This window comes from Chiloscyllium plagiosum, chromosome 15 (genome assembly GCF_004010195.1).
Source record: "Chiloscyllium plagiosum isolate BGI_BamShark_2017 chromosome 15, ASM401019v2, whole genome shotgun sequence".
Lineage (NCBI taxonomy): Eukaryota > Metazoa > Chordata > Chondrichthyes > Orectolobiformes > Hemiscylliidae > Chiloscyllium > Chiloscyllium plagiosum.
Window position 1 is genome coordinate 75,362,273 of NC_057724.1, and position 15,473 is coordinate 75,377,745.

Genomic DNA, 15,473 nt, shown 5'->3' on the forward strand with positions numbered 1-15,473 from the left:
GTGGAGTTTGCACATTCTCCCCATGTCTGCGTGGGTTTCCTCTGGGTACTCCAGTTTCCTCCCACAGTCCAAAGATGTGCAGATTTCGCTGCTCGTTGGATGCTGCCTGAACTGCTGTGGTCTTCCAGCACCACTGATCCAGGTCAGGTGAATTGGTTGAAACTTTATTGCTGGAACAGCACAGCAGGTCAGGCAGCATCCAGGGAACAGGAGATTTGACGTTTCGGGCACAGGCCCTTCTTCAGGAATGAGCAGAGAGTGTTCAGCAGGAGAAGATAAAAGGTAGGGAGGAGGGACTTGGAGGAGGGGCGTTGGAAATGTGATAGGTGGAAAGAGGTCAAGGTGGGGGTGGTAGGTCGGAGTAGGGTGGAGGCGGAGAGGTCAAGAAGAAGACTGCAGGTCAGGAGGGCGGTGCCGGGCTGGAGGGATTCGGCTGAGACAAGGTGGGGGAGGGGGGATGAAGAAACTGGTGAAGTCCAAGTTCATCCCCTGTGGTTGGAGGGTTCCCAGTCGGAAGATAAGACGCTCCTCCTCCGACCGTCGCGTTGTTGTGGTTAACCAACCCAACCACCCTGTAGCACAGCATTTCAACTCCCCCTCCCACTCCACCGAGGATATGTAGGTCATTGGACTCATCCACCGCCAAACCACAACAACGCGACGGTCGGAGGAGGAGCGTCTTATCTTCCGACTGGGAGCCCTCCAACCGCAGGGGATGAACTTGGACTTCACCAGTTTCTTCATCCCCCCTCCCCCCACCTTGTCTCAGCCGGGTCCCTCCCGCCCGGCACCGCCTTCCTGTCCTGCAGTCTTCTTCTTGTCCTCTCCGCCTCCATCCTACTCCGACCTATCACCCTCACCTTGACCTCTTTCCACCTATCACATTTCCAACGCCCCTCCTCCAAGTCCCTCCTCCCTACCTTTTATCTTCTCCTGCTGAACACTCTCTGCTCATTCCTGAAGAAGGGCCTGTGCCCGAAACGTCGAATCTCCTGTTCCCTGGATGCTGCCTGACCTGCTGTGCTGTTCCAGCAATAAAGTTTCAACGGGTAACCTTACAGAGGTTTATAAAGTCATGAGGGGCATGGATAGTATAAATAGACAAGGTCTTTTCTCTGGGGTGGGGAGGTCCAAAAATAGAGAGCATAGGTTCAGGGTGAGAGGGGAAAGATATAAAAGGGACCTAATGGTCAACACTTTCACGCAGAGGATGGTGCTTGTATGGAATTAGCTGCCACAGGAAGTGGTGGTGGCTGGTACAATTGTAGCATTTAAGAGCCATCTGGATGGGTCTTTGAATAGGAAAGGTTTAGAGGGATTTGGGCCAACTGATGACAAATGGGACTAGATTAGGTTAGGATATCTGGTCAGCATGGACGAGTTGGACTGAAGGGTCTGTTTCTGTGCTGCACATCTCTATGACTCTATGACTCTCCAATCCTAGATTCTCTCACCTCTCCATGGAGCTGATCTTTCATGGCTGTCTCATAAGTCTCCTCTACCTTGCTGAGAATTGAACACAATTCCAACTGCAACTAACCATTCGTATTTTCTAAAGGTTAAGTTGTTTGTTTTTGTACTCTATCCTTCTAATAAAGCAAAGAATCCCTTAACATTTACAAGTCTTCTTATCTTGTCTCACCATATTTAGAACTCACTCACGTGTGATTCTGCATTCTATACCTGGTGTGTATACACACTAACATCTGTTTGTGTTTGTTCTTATGCCTAATGACTGAATGCTATTTGAGTAATTTTCTGGTCTCTGCTCAACATGCTCAATGTGCTAAATCACTGCATATATTTATATCCCTTGGTTTACAAAATAAAACTTTCCCCTTTTTTCTCCAGTGATAAACCATTTTTTTTATTTACTTTCTCTTTAATGTAGAAATGTCAGTGTTGGACTGGGGTGGACAAAGTCAGAAGTCACATGACACCAGGTTATAGTCCAAGAGGTTATTTGAGATCAAAAGCTTTTGGAGCGCTGCTCCTTCGTCAGGTGAAGTGATGAAGGGGCGGTGCTCCAAAAGCTTGTGATTTCAAATATGGGCAGCACGGTGGCACAGTGGTTAGCACTGCTGCCTCACAGCGCCTGAGACCCGGGTTCAATTCCCGCCTCAGGCGACTGACTGTGTGGAGTTTGCACATTCTCCCCGTGTCTGCGTGGGTTTCCTCTGGGTGCTCCGGTTTCCTCCCACAGTCCAAAATCGTGCAGGCCAGGTGAATTGGCCATGCTAAATTGCCCGCAGTGTTAGGTGAAGCGGTAAATATAGGGGAATGGGTCTGGGTGGGTGTGCTTCAGCGGGTCGGTATGGACTTGTTGGGCCGAAGGGCCTGTTTCCACACTGTAAGTAATCTAAATCTAATCTATAACCTGGTGTCATGTGACTTCTGACTTCGTTCTTGTTAGCAGTTATCAACAAACCTTTTTTTGCAAATCTTTCATCGATCACCCTTGGTCTCTTTTATCCCAATGTGGAAAATACAACTATTTTTAAAGCTTTTCACCGTTCTTATAATTGCTACTTGTAGGTGATAGTCTGGTGAACCTTCCCTGTGCCTTTACCACCATCCTGATGTCATTGCTGTACTACAGATGTATGCATTGCATTTGATGCTCCCAACAGATGCTTTGTGAAAATCAACATCAGTTGGCTTTCTGCTGAACAAAAAAAAGTAAGACAGAAAGAATGTTTTAATATCTTTGTGAAGCAAATTATTGTTTGTCAAATTGCCATTTGAGCAGGCACAACTTTCAATATTATTTGGAAATGTCGCTAATCAGGCTGCTTGGAAAGCTCAATAGTGGAGGAAGCTTTACTTTGTATTGAGGTGGCTTAAATCAATGGTCCAAGCTTGGAACAATTGACCTACACCCCAAGATCTCCAAACTAGTATTTATCTAAATGTAGAATGTTGCCTGCATTGTTCATTGTTTTAATTTAATAAATGCTATGCCTTCCATATTTTGAGGTGATTTCATTGTATTCGATACAATCTATGAAACTGTTAAATATTTGCCCAAAGGATATAAAGCATTTTGACATTTAAATGGAAATCATAAGTCATTGCCTCAATTCCAAGAAAGAATTTATACCACAAAGTCTAGATTATTTATAGACCTCTCAGTAATACAAGGAGAAACTGTGGTTATCTATACTTGACGTTGCTATCAACTATGCACTTTATAATTAACAGAATATCATCCGTACTTTTATTATATGGAGAGAGTGATCAATATATGTCACGCATATTTATTAACAAAGTTGGTAAATGTTAGTACAAGTATTTTATACTTAAAACACTGATGCAGTTGAATTTAATTCACAACATGCATATTGCGTAGGTGTACGTGTTATGAATTAAATTCTTCTGCAACCATTATTTTAATTGATTTAAAACACATCCATATGATGGAGCTACTAATGGTTTCAGTTGGGACATTTAGTTCACACTAATTTCTGGAACACTATCAGAAACAAGAGAACACTCGACATGCTGTCAAACTGTATCATTGTTTTGATGTGGTTTTCAAAGTTTGTGTCATTGCTACACATCATTAACAGTAAACATCACTACACAGGCCTCAGTATTTACATCTCACTCCATAAGATACATGGCAGCACAATATCATGGCTCCAAAGGGAACTTGGATTATGAGGGGAAAGAGTAGCAGCTCAAACCACTGAATATAGAATTCTCAGGCAGGATAGAGGAGAGCATTAAACAAATTTATTGGTTAAAGATTCATTTATAGCTCTGAGGAGGGATGATACCTTAAATAAAACATCAAATGAGAGCTATCGTGGTGCAACATAGATGTCCTCACTTCTGAAACAGGAGTTTTGGCTCAAGTCCTCACTGTTCCAGATGTGTAGTGAAACATCCCTCTGAACAGATTCATTCAAAAATATCAAAAGCATCAGATATAGTCAGATGGGTTGAGGTCAGAAACAAAAAAGGGGCAGCAATACTCTTAGGTGTATTCTGCAAACCTCCAAATACTTTGAGACACTTAGAGGAGCAAATACTAGGTATGTCCCCTGAGTGTAAAATCAGAGGGGCAATAATAGTTGGGAACTTCGTATCCTTGAACTGCATTCAAGAGAATAAATCCAACAAGAGAAGGCACAATTCTCGTTTCCATCTCAGAGACTGGGCACATCAATGAAATAGCAGTGGGTGACATTTTGAAGATAGTGAGAATAATGCAGTTAAACTTTAGCATTTTGCTGAGAAGGGACAAAGACAGAAGAGGAGAAAAAGTTCTAAAATGAGGGAAGAGAAACTTTGTAAAGCTGAGGGGCGATCTGGAAAAAGTGGTCTCAGCTGTTTCACAGTGTCAAAAGGAGCCCATCTGTCTGCACTGGCTGTTTCTGAATGTTTTAACTCACTGCTTCTCTTCTGTCTTTTCCATGTAACCCTGTACAGTTTCTATTTAAACACTCAGCCAATGGCATCTTGATTGCTTCAACTGAGTTTGCCTCCACCACATTTCCAGGCAGTGTACTTCAGATATTAACAACTCACTGTATGAAAACACCTTTCTCACCTCTGATTTGCTTCTTTTGCAAAAGGCTTTAAAACTGTACCCCCGGGTTCTTGATCCATTTACAAGTGAAAACAGTTTCTCTGTACCTATTTTGCCCAGACTTATCATGAATTTGAAACTTTTAGTCTATCTCAAAATTCTGTCCTCCAAGGAGAGCAGTCAGAATGATTCCTTTAAAGAAGAGACATGATTCAATAGTGAGATTCTATCAGTTCTGTGTCGGTATGTTCTCACAAAGAAAAAGGGTGGAATTACCAAATCTAGAGCCCCTGGATATCCAGAAGCTTAAGGTATAAAATAAAGTGGAAGAATACAGCTCTTGGCTGAAGAAGTAATCTTGAAAGTAAAAATCTTAGAAGAAAAAAAGAAGTGATCCTTTAGGAAGCTAAGAGGACTGTAGGAAGTACAAGGGTGAAATTGAAAAGAGACGATTTGAAAGAAAACTTGTTTGTGAAATTAAGAAAAATCCAAAGGTGTTTTATTAGGACGTTACGGTCAAAAGGATGACCAAGAAACAGATTGGGAATCAGAGATGTAAGAACAAACTTGTGGGTGAATGCACAAGATGTAGACAGGATTGAAAATGAATACTTGGTCTTCATGGAGGAGAGGGATAATGTACAAAGTTAAAAATCACACAACACCAGGTTATAGTCCAACAGGTTTAATTGGAAGCACACTAGCTTTCAGAGCGACACTCCGTGTCATTATCACATTAATGGAAATCAGTGACGAATTAAAAGAATCTCTCAGGATCACTTTTCAATCCTCACTTCAGAAAGGTTAGGTACCAAAGGACTGGAGGTCTGTGAGTATTGTATCATTTATACACTGTACGTAAGTGCATGTATTATGTACCATTATACAAAAAGGGAGGGAGGAAAAGGCAAATAGTTACAGGTTGGTCAGCTTGAACTCATTGGAGGCCAAATTATCAGTATCAATATTGAGAGGATTAATTTTAACTCAGAAAGTTACAGATTAATCAGGGATGGATGATAATGTTTTGTTAAGGCAAACCTGTGTCTTACTAAGTGAATTGAACGTTTTTGAAGAAGTAATGGGATGAATGATACTAATGCAGTAGATATGGTCTCAATGGTCCCACATGGCAGATTGTCAAAGAAAAAATAGCGCATGGGGTGCAGGGCAATGTGGCGAATTGGATGAAAAATTGGCTCTGTGACAGGTTACAAAGTTAATGTTCCATGAATGCCTTTGGAACTGGAAAGCAGTTTCCAGTCGTGATCCACAGGGCTCAGTGTTGGGTTCTTTCTGGTTCTGACAGATGTTAATGTGAGAGGCCTGATTGTGGAATTTGCAGATGACGCAAAAGTTGGCTAAGTTGTTGACAGTGAATACGGTCGACTGCAGGAAGGTATCAATGGTTTGGTTGAGTGGGTAGAAATATATTAAGCAAAAGTGAGGACTACAGATGCTGGAGATTAGAGTCAAGGTTAGAGTGGTGCTGGAAAAGCATAGCAGGCCAGGCAGCATCCAAGGAGCAGGAGAATCGACGTTTTCATCATTCCTTTGCTCTCTGCAAATGCACAATCTTACATTTTTCTGTATTGAGTTCAGTTTGCCATTCCTGATGAAGGGCTTTTGCCCAAAATGTCAATTTTCCTGCTCCTCGGATGCTGCCTGACCTGCTGTGCTTTTCCAGCACCACTCTAGTCTAGACTCTGATCTCCAGCATCTGCAGTCCTCATTTTCACATGGGGAGAAAGACACGGCAACCTGAACTCAATACAGAGAAATGCAAGACTGTGCATTTGAGAGAGCAGACAAAACAAAGGAATACACAATGACATGGAAAATACTGCAAGAGAGAGAGGAAATAGCAGACCTTAGAATACATATCCACATGTCTCTGAACGTGGCAGGACAGGTCATCAAAAGCAAGCCTGTAATGTTGGAACAATATAAAAGCCAAGTTAGATCATCGTGACTGCATTGTGTACAGTTCTGGTTGCCACGTTATAAAAAAGACATAAATAGATGTTGCTGGAAAAGCTCAGCAGGTCTGGCAACATCTGTGCAAAGAAATCAGAGTTAATGTATCAAGTCCAGTGACCCCTCCTCAGAACTGGAGGAATCCTGATTCAGAGGAAGGGTCATTGGACCCGAAACATTAACTCTGATTTCTCTGCACAGATGCTGCTAGACCTGCTGAGCTTTTTCAGCTATCTCTATTTTTGTCTCCAATTTACAGCATCCCCAGTTTTTTTTTCAGTTTCAGTAAGAAGGATAGGATTGATCGAGACAGAGTACAGAAGAGATTTACAACAATGTTGCCAGACTTTGGAAATTAGAGCAGTGAAACAAGGTTGGACTATTCTTCATAGAATAGAGGAGGCTGAGGGATGAAATAATTGTGATGTTAAAATAATGAGGGGTTTAGATAGAGTGCATGGGGAAGACCAGTTCCTCCTAGAGAAGAAGTTAACCACTGGGGGCACACAGTTAAGGTGTTTGGTAGAAGGATGAATGGGAAATGAGGATACACATTTTCACCCAGATGGAAGTGGGCGCCTGGAATTCAATGGCCAGTGTGATGGTTGAGAAAAAGGCTCAAGAGTAAGTTGTTGAGAGTATGTTGCTGGAAAAGCACAGCAGGTCAGGCAGGATTCGAGGAGCAGGAAAATCAAGGGCTGGAGCCCTTCTTCAGGAATGAGGCTGGAAGCCTCGGAGGTGGAGAGGTAAATGGTGGGGGGGGGGAGGGGAGGGGTTTGGGGAGAAGGCAGCTGAAAGGGCAATAGGTGGGTGGAGGAAGGGATAAAGGTGATAGGTCAGAGAGGAGGGTGGAGCGGATAAGTGGGAAGGAAGATTGACGGTGTGGGGGGGATCAGGTCATGAGGATGGTGCTGAGCTGGGAGGTTGGAACTGGAGTAAGATGGGGGGAGGGGAAATGAGGAAACTGGTGAAATCCACATTGATGCCCTGGGGTTGAAGGGTCCCCATGACCTGTCCCAGCAGGTTTACCAGCAGAAGGTTTACCACCTTCTGGGCGGCACTGTGGCACAGTGGTTAGCATTGCTGCCTCACAGTGCCAGAGACCCGGGTTAATTTCCCGCCTCAGGCGACTGACTGTGTGGAGTTTCCACATTCTCCCCGTGTCTGCGTGGGTTTCCTCCGGGTGCTCTGGTTTCCTCCCACAGTCCAAAGATGTGCAGGTCAGGTGAATTGGCCATGATAAATTGCCCGTAGTGTTAGGTAAGGGGTAAATGTAGGGGTATGGGTGGGTTGCGCTTTGGTGGGTCAGTGTGGACTTGTTGGGCCGAAGGACCTGTTTCCACACTGTAAGTAATCTAATCTAAGTAATCTAATCTAATCACCCGATGCCCATTGATTCCATGAGCTTCTTGATGCCACACTTGGGTAAGAATGACAGATTTCCTTCCCTGAAGGATATTCGTGAACCAGATGGGTTTTTTTTTTGACAATTGACAATGGTCACTATTAGACTGGCAATTTAATCCCTGACTTGTATTGAAGTTGTGTGTTTACTGCCTGCCATGGTAGGATTTGAACTCAATTCCTGCGGCATTAGTCTGGAGTCCAAGATTACTCATGATATTACCACTAGACACTGCTTCCCCTGAATTCAGTCTTTTCTCCATGCTTGAACTAAGGATGCATGAAGGCACGATTTCAGTGGTGTTGGAGGAACCCAAATTCATGTCACTTTTGACCTATTTATACCAATTGACTTATGACTTCGCAATAGCCTTTTTTAATAACTTTGAAAATGTTCTTGAATGTTTTTCAGCATTTCTGTATTATCAAATCTGACTTTTGGAGGATCAATTTTTGAATTTTCCATTTCTGACTCGCTGTGCAATTTTACTGATATCTTAACTTTACTGCTTTATTTCATTGCCGTAAGTATACTATTCTCCTGATTACCCTCCATCATAATAGCACTTCAACAGATAAATATGATGCACTCACTGGTTTTCCCTGTAATCTGGAGAACCTATGACATAATTTAATGGCTGAGTTGCTATTGGTTTGACAAGGTCCAGTGAATCATGTTATCTTATTGATAATGGTAACAATATTAGGAACATAGGAACAGCAAAAGGCCATTCAGTCCTTCAAGCCGATTCTGCTGTTCATTGAGATCATGGGTGATCTGTGCCCTAACTCCATAATCCTGCCTTTGGCCCATATTCCTTTAATGTCATTGTTTCACAAAAAAATTATATCTCTCAGATTTAAAATGAACAACCAATCCAGTATCCACAGTTACTTGTCGAAGCCAGTTCTAAATGTCTACCACTCTTTGTGTGGAGAAGTGCTTCCTATCATCTCTCCTGAACAGTCTGGCCCTAATTCTCAGACAATGCCCCTACTGCTCGAATTCCCAAACAGTGAAAATAGTTTATCTTTGCCTACCCTGCCTTTTCCTGTTAATATCTTGAAGATTTCAATCAGATCATCCCTTAAACTTCTAAATTCTAGAGAAAACAAGCCTAATTTGTAGAAACCCACCTCAAAACATAACCCCTAAAATGCAGATATCATTCTTGCAAAGTATATTGTTCTGCCTCCAAGGCTAACATATCCTTCCTAGGGTATAATGCCCAGATCTGTTCATAGTACCCGAAATAGAGTCGAGAGTATATTGCTGGAAAAGCACAGTAGATCAGGCAGCGTCCGAGGAACAGGAGAATCAACACTTCGGACATAAGCCCTTCATCAGGAATGAGGCAACCAGGCTGGGGCTGAGACATAAATGGGAGAGGGGGAGGGATTGGGGGGAGGTAGCTGAGAAAGCGATAGTTGGGTAAAGGTGAGGGAGAAGGTGATAGGTCCGGGGGCTGAGGGAGTGATGGACAGGTCCGGAGGGTGGTATCAAGTTGGAGGCTTTGGAGTGGGATAATGTGGTGGGAGGGGAAATAAGGAAGCAGCTGAAATCTACATTTATCCCATGTAGTTGCAGGGTCCCAAGGCGGAATATGAGGTGTTCTTCTTCCAGGCATCGGGTGATAACGATTTGGGAGTGGAGGAGGCCCAGGACCTTCATGTCCTTGATGGAGTGGGAGAGGGAGTTGAAGTCTTCTGCCACGGGGCGGTGGGATGGTGGGTGCAGGTGTCCCTAAGATGTTCTCTGAAACAATCCGTAAGCAGGCGTCCTGTCTGCCCAATCTAGAGGAGACCACACTGGGTGCAACAGATGCAGTAGATGGCATTGGTAGAGGTACAGGTAACTTTTTGACAGATGTGGAAGGATCACTCAGGGCCTTAGACAGAGGTGAGGGGAGTGGCGTGGGCGCAGGTTTTACAGTTCCTGCGGTGGCAGGGAATGGTGCCAGGAATGGTGTGTGGGCAGGTTGGGAGCAGGGAGCGCGTGGACCTGATGAGGGAGTCATGGAGGGAATGGTCTCTCTGAAATGCTGATAGGGGTAGGGAGGGAAATATATCTTTGGTAGTGAGGTGCATTTGGAGGTGGCGGAAATGGTGGAGGATGATGTAATGTATGCGGAGGTTGGTGGGGTGGAAGGTGAGGACCAGAGGGGTTCTGTCCTTGTTACGTTGGGAGAGATAGGGTTCAAGGGCAGTGGTGGGTGAAGTAGAGGAGATGTGCTGGAGGGTATTGTCAACCACATAGGAAGGGAAGTTGCGATCATGGAAGAAGGAGGCCAAGTGGGACTTTCTGTGGTGGAATTGGTCATCCTGGGAACAGATGCGGCAGAGGGGGAGGAATTGGGAATAAGGGGGTAGGGTGGGAGGAGGTATCGTCTAGATTAGCTGTGGGAGTCAGTAGGCTTGTAGTAGACTCCAAATGGAGTCTAACCAGGTGGAATCTACCTGTTTATTGTAAAGTCAAATATGAGAAAGTCAGGTGGAAGGTCTGGTGAACAGCTTCCTACCATCAAGAGCACAAAATCCCTTTGCACCAACCAAGTATTGAGCAGCAAGGTAAAAATCTCAATAGAGAGCAGAAAGGCTCATTTTCACATTTTAGCATCTCACCATTGCTTAATCATACCTCTTTAATAACCAGCTTCCAATTCTTCAACTCACTGGTTAGAAAACAAACACTGAGAATTCCCAACATGACATCAGAACGGGTGACTTGGTGACTCCAGGACATCACTTGCTCCATTAGACCTCCATCGTATATAGGTTACATCAGCATCTCAGGGCACACTCTAAGAGCAGCGACCAAGTCCATGGATTTTAGCATCTGACATGTACCGTTCTTATGGAATCGTCATAACACATCAATGATCCATTTACAATACAGTTTTACTTTTTAATGTGGTGCTTTGGAGCACACCAGACCTTTATCTTCAATGTAGCTACAAGGACATTTTGGCAGGGACAGGCACCCAAATCAAAGGGCTGGTCATGGGAGCTTCCCAGTGATACTCACTCTCATTATGCTCACTCACGTTATGCCTACTTGGGTATGCGTATTCCCAAAGCAATCATAATTTCTTTGAATTTGTAGGACATAAGTTTTGAACCTTAACTGAATGCATTTCTTCTGGTAATCCATACCTTGGAAAGAATTTGAACTATGTTGTAGACCAGGCCAGACCCCCTCAAAACATTCTAAGAATGTAGCCCAGACCCTAACTTTGCTAGTTGTTTTAAGCAGTTGTATAGTGGATATTCCAGGAGTGATGCAATTAGTCAAACCACTTAGTTTTATACAAACTGGAATTTTATTTACAAAATTACCGAATGAAATACAAAGAAACGAGAACAGAATACAAAATAACTTAATCTATCCCAAAATCCAAAAGATTATACCAACGTAACAATGCTGTTCCCAATACTTGCAACAATCCCCATAAACATCCCTTGGCACAAAGGGTGAAATCAAACACTGTTTCTTACAGGAGAGAAGTCAGAGAGAAATCAGCAAGGACTTGCTTCTTTGAGTCCAGCGGCCTTTATAACACGACTGCTAACAACCAAACCAAACCAAACCAAACCTGAGGGAAACTGAGCTGGGAGAACTGGCCACTCCCCTTTCATTGCACACGTTTCAAAAACCTGAAAGCTCGTTTCCTGATGTAGTGCCTGTTAGCTGTAATCAAACTGGCCCTAAAACCTTTCAACTTAGACTTTTTGGAGTCTGTGTCTTTTAAAACTTCTCTGAAAATAAAAACAAAGAAAACACAACCTTGTTAAAGGAGCAGCTTCATTATAATTAATTTTCCACTTTCATTTTCTCAGTCATTTTTCCTAAAAGCACTGTTTCTAGCAAACTTGCAAAGGCAACCCTAATTGTTAAAAGCAACTAATTCCCACACAATCCATCAAGATCCTGCTAAAGAATTCTTTGAAACAGTGTGGGTTTAATTGATGATTGGGATTTTCCTCACTCCCCAACATGTGTGGCCAGTCTAGCAAAATTTCAGCACATCTTCACTTCATCCAAGCCAATGAAACTGCTTCAATATTTTAGCCTGTGTACTCCTAAGGCCTAAATGACCTGCCATTGGAATTTTGTGAGAAACTTTTGTAACATTTTATGATGTTGCTGAGGTAGAACAGACAGCTAATGGGCAGCTAATAGGAGACAGTGAGTTGGCTTAAGAGGAGCGTTTTCAGGATGACAGCCTGCAACTGGTACAGTGGCACAGGGATCAGTGTCTCAGTCAATTATTTTCAATATATACAAGTGACTCAGGTGAGAAAAGTGAATGTACCATTGCCAAATTGGCGAATGATGGAAAGGTTGATGGGTGGGTGAATATGCAGATGATAAAAATACTATGCAGAGAGAAATAGACAGGTTAAGTGAGTAGACAAAATGTTGGCAGATGGCATATTGATATTGCAAAGTGTGGGGTTCCGCTTTTTTGCAGGAGGAATAGAGAAGTTGAACATTGTTAAAATACAACACAATATAATACCTGGTACTTAATGCCCATGCATGATTTCTATCTCTCCGTTCACCTCCCGTTCATACGTCTGTCAACATATGCCTTAAACATTGCTAACATTTCATGCTTCCACCATTTCCACCGGCAGTGCATTCCAGGCACCCACCAACCCCGTGTGAAATGTTTTCTCTACACTTCTCCTCCAGACCTCCCCCCTCTCACCTTGAACCTGTATAGGTGACCTCTGACTACCCACCCTATCTATGCCTCTCATAGTTTTGTAGACCTCTATCAGGTCACTTATCAGCCTCTGTCTTTGCTATGAGCACATATAGAATAAGACCGCAGAAAGCTAGTGAAAAGAGGATTTGGGGGTCTTTGTTCATGAATCACAGAAAGTAACATTCAAGTTAAGGGGAAAATAGGAAAAGCAAACAAAGTATTGGCTTTTATTTCCAAGCGAATGGAGTGTAAGAGTAAAAAGATTTTGCTCGAATTGGAATTGGAATTGAAATTAGAATTAGGATTTATTGTCATGTATACTCAAGTGCAGGAGTACAGTGAAAATTTTACAATGTAGCCTCTCATGACACCATCCTCGGCACAAAGTGCCGAAATATAATTCTTAGATACAAAAAGAGGAATAAAGAAGTAAAAGGTTACATGACCTTACAGTGATTCATCGTATAAGTTAGAACTAACACACAGTTAAAAGGATGAACAGATTATAGATAAGCATCACATTGCAGTAAATCAATGCAGGGGTTTCCACATGTGGTCTGACTGACCCCGCAAGCACTGCCTGCCTGCGCCAGATCTCTGTCCCTGCTCCACTCCCAGGTGTTATGGATTAGGTCAGTCCACACAAAACATCCTTAAACAGACAGCCCCAGACCATAACTTAGCAATTTGTTTCAGCAAGTGTGTGAAGTAGCTAGGTTGACCACGAGATTTTAAAACAGACAAAAATGTATCCACAAAACTACACAATGAAACACAAAGAACAGAATAAAGAACCCCTACAGAACTCAGTCTACCCAAACTAGTTTTAAATATGCTGTTCCAAATATCCACAACAGTCCCAACAAGCACACTCCCTTTAAAAGCCTGTGTAAATGAAACACCTGCTTACATGTTGAAGTTGAAGGGCCGAAAGAGAGAGAGAGAGAGAGAGAGAGTTTACACACAGCTCCTTGTTGAACTCCTCACGTGTTGAACTAAACTGCTCAACTAGAGAGCTGACCACTCTCCTTTCATTATACAAGTCACTTCTAAACCATGACCACTTTGGCCTGAAGTCTGATGTGTTTACATATAAGCAAAAGGCCTCTCAAAATCCTTTCCAGCTCTGTACCAAACCAATCTGAACGGAGCCTGGCCTGGTTTATTACCCCTCTGAAAAAAAAATCAAGGACAGAGTATCCTCGAGCCAAGGAACAGCTTTTAGAAACAAAAGCCTTGTGACACCGGCCTCTAGCCCGCTCTGCTCCAGCTCATGGCTAGGCACAAGTGAGAACTGCAGAATCAAAGACTAGCTTAGAGTGGTATTGGAAAAGCACAGCAGGCCTGGCAGCATGCGAGGAGCAGGAAAATCGATGTTTCAGGCAAAGGCTCTTCATCAGGAATGAATGAAAGGCCTTTGCCCGAAATGTCGATTTTCCTGTTCCTCGAATGTTGCCTGGCCTGCTGTGCTTTTCCAGCTCATGGTCACTCCACTCCAGGCCTCCAGCCCACTCTGCTCCAGCTCATGGTCACTCCACTCCAGGCCTCCAGCTCACTGTCCTCCAGCTCATGGTCACTCCACTCCAGGCCTCCAGCTCACTGTCCTACAGCTCATGGTCACTGCCCTCTGGGCCTCCAGCTCACTCTGCTCCAGCTCATGGTCACTCCACTCCAGGCCTCCAGCCCACTGCCCTCCAGCTCATAGTCACTCCACGCCAGGCCTCCAGCCCACTCTGCTCCAGCTCATGGTCACTCCACTCCAGGCCTCCAGCCCACTGCCCTCCAGCTCATGGTCACTCCACTCCAGCCACTCCAGGCCTCCAGCCCACTGCCCTCCAGCTCATGGTCACTCCACTCCAGGCCTCCAGCTCACTGTCCTACAGCTCATGGTCACTGCCCTCTGGGCCTCCAGCCCACTCTGCTCCAGCTCATGGTCACTCCACTCCAGGCCTCCAGCCCACTCTGCTCCAGCTCATGGTCACTCCACTCCAGGTCTCCAGCCTCTGTCCTCCAACTCATGGTCACTCCACTCCAGACCTCCAGCTCACTCTCCTCCAGCTCATGGACACTCCACTCCAGGCCTCCAGCCTACTGTCCTCCAGCTCATGGACACTCCACTCTGGACCTCCAGCCCACTCTGCTCCAGCTCATGGTCACTCCACTCTGGGCCTCCAGCTCACTGTCCTCCAGCACATGGTCACTGCCCTCTGGGCCTCCAGCTCACTCTCCTCCAGCTCTCAGCCTTTCCTCACCATTCCAGTCCCAAACACCAAACCAAAATTTCCCCCCAATCCATCTCTCAACAGTTTTTAACCAGAGAGTGTACTAAGCAGCAATAAAAATAGTTCCATGTAAGATTGAATGTAGTAATGAAATGGAAGAGGTGTGTAGTCATTCGTATTGTGTTCAATAAAAGTATCGAAATTGGTGGTTAAACGCAGTTCTGAAGAAGTCACATCGAAATGAAATCATCCACTTTCTACGTCCACAGATGCTGCCAGATTTGCTGAACTTCTTGAATAGTTCCTGTTTTTGATTCAGATTTGCAGCATCTGCACTATTATACTTTGATTAGAGTGTCTTATTTCAGTTGATTGTCGTGAATTAGCACGGAAACTCAATTCTCCCAATAACCAGCAGGTCTATTTTATACCTGGGAGTGTCTTCTCATGTTGGGAATATGCAGTTCAACACCGTGGGTGGCACGGTGGCACAGTGGTTAGCACTGCTGCCTCACAGTGCCAGAGACCCGGGTTCAACTCAGGCGACTGACTATGTGGAGTTTGCACATTCTCCCTGTGTCTGTGTGGGTTTCCTCTGGGTGCTCCGGTTTCCTCCCACAGTCG

At 44.2% G+C, this 15,473-nt stretch overlaps 1 protein-coding gene across 4 annotated transcripts in view; it reads left to right on the top strand.

Annotated features, from left to right (window-relative positions):
- slitrk4 (SLIT and NTRK-like family, member 4) overlaps window positions 1-15,473 on the top strand; it is a 126,940-nt gene that overhangs the window by 96,036 nt on the left and 15,431 nt on the right. For 2 of the 4 annotated variants that reach the window (XR_006313825.1, XR_006313830.1), the window contains one exon: window positions 2,536-2,679. The exons of 1 other annotated variant lie outside the window; for it this stretch is intronic. The gene's annotated coding sequence lies outside the window, so the exon portion shown is untranslated. Of the gene's footprint in view, window positions 1-2,535; window positions 2,680-8,327; window positions 8,381-15,473 lie in introns of those variants that run through there. One more of the 4 variants, XR_006313826.1, reaches the window with a different exon arrangement.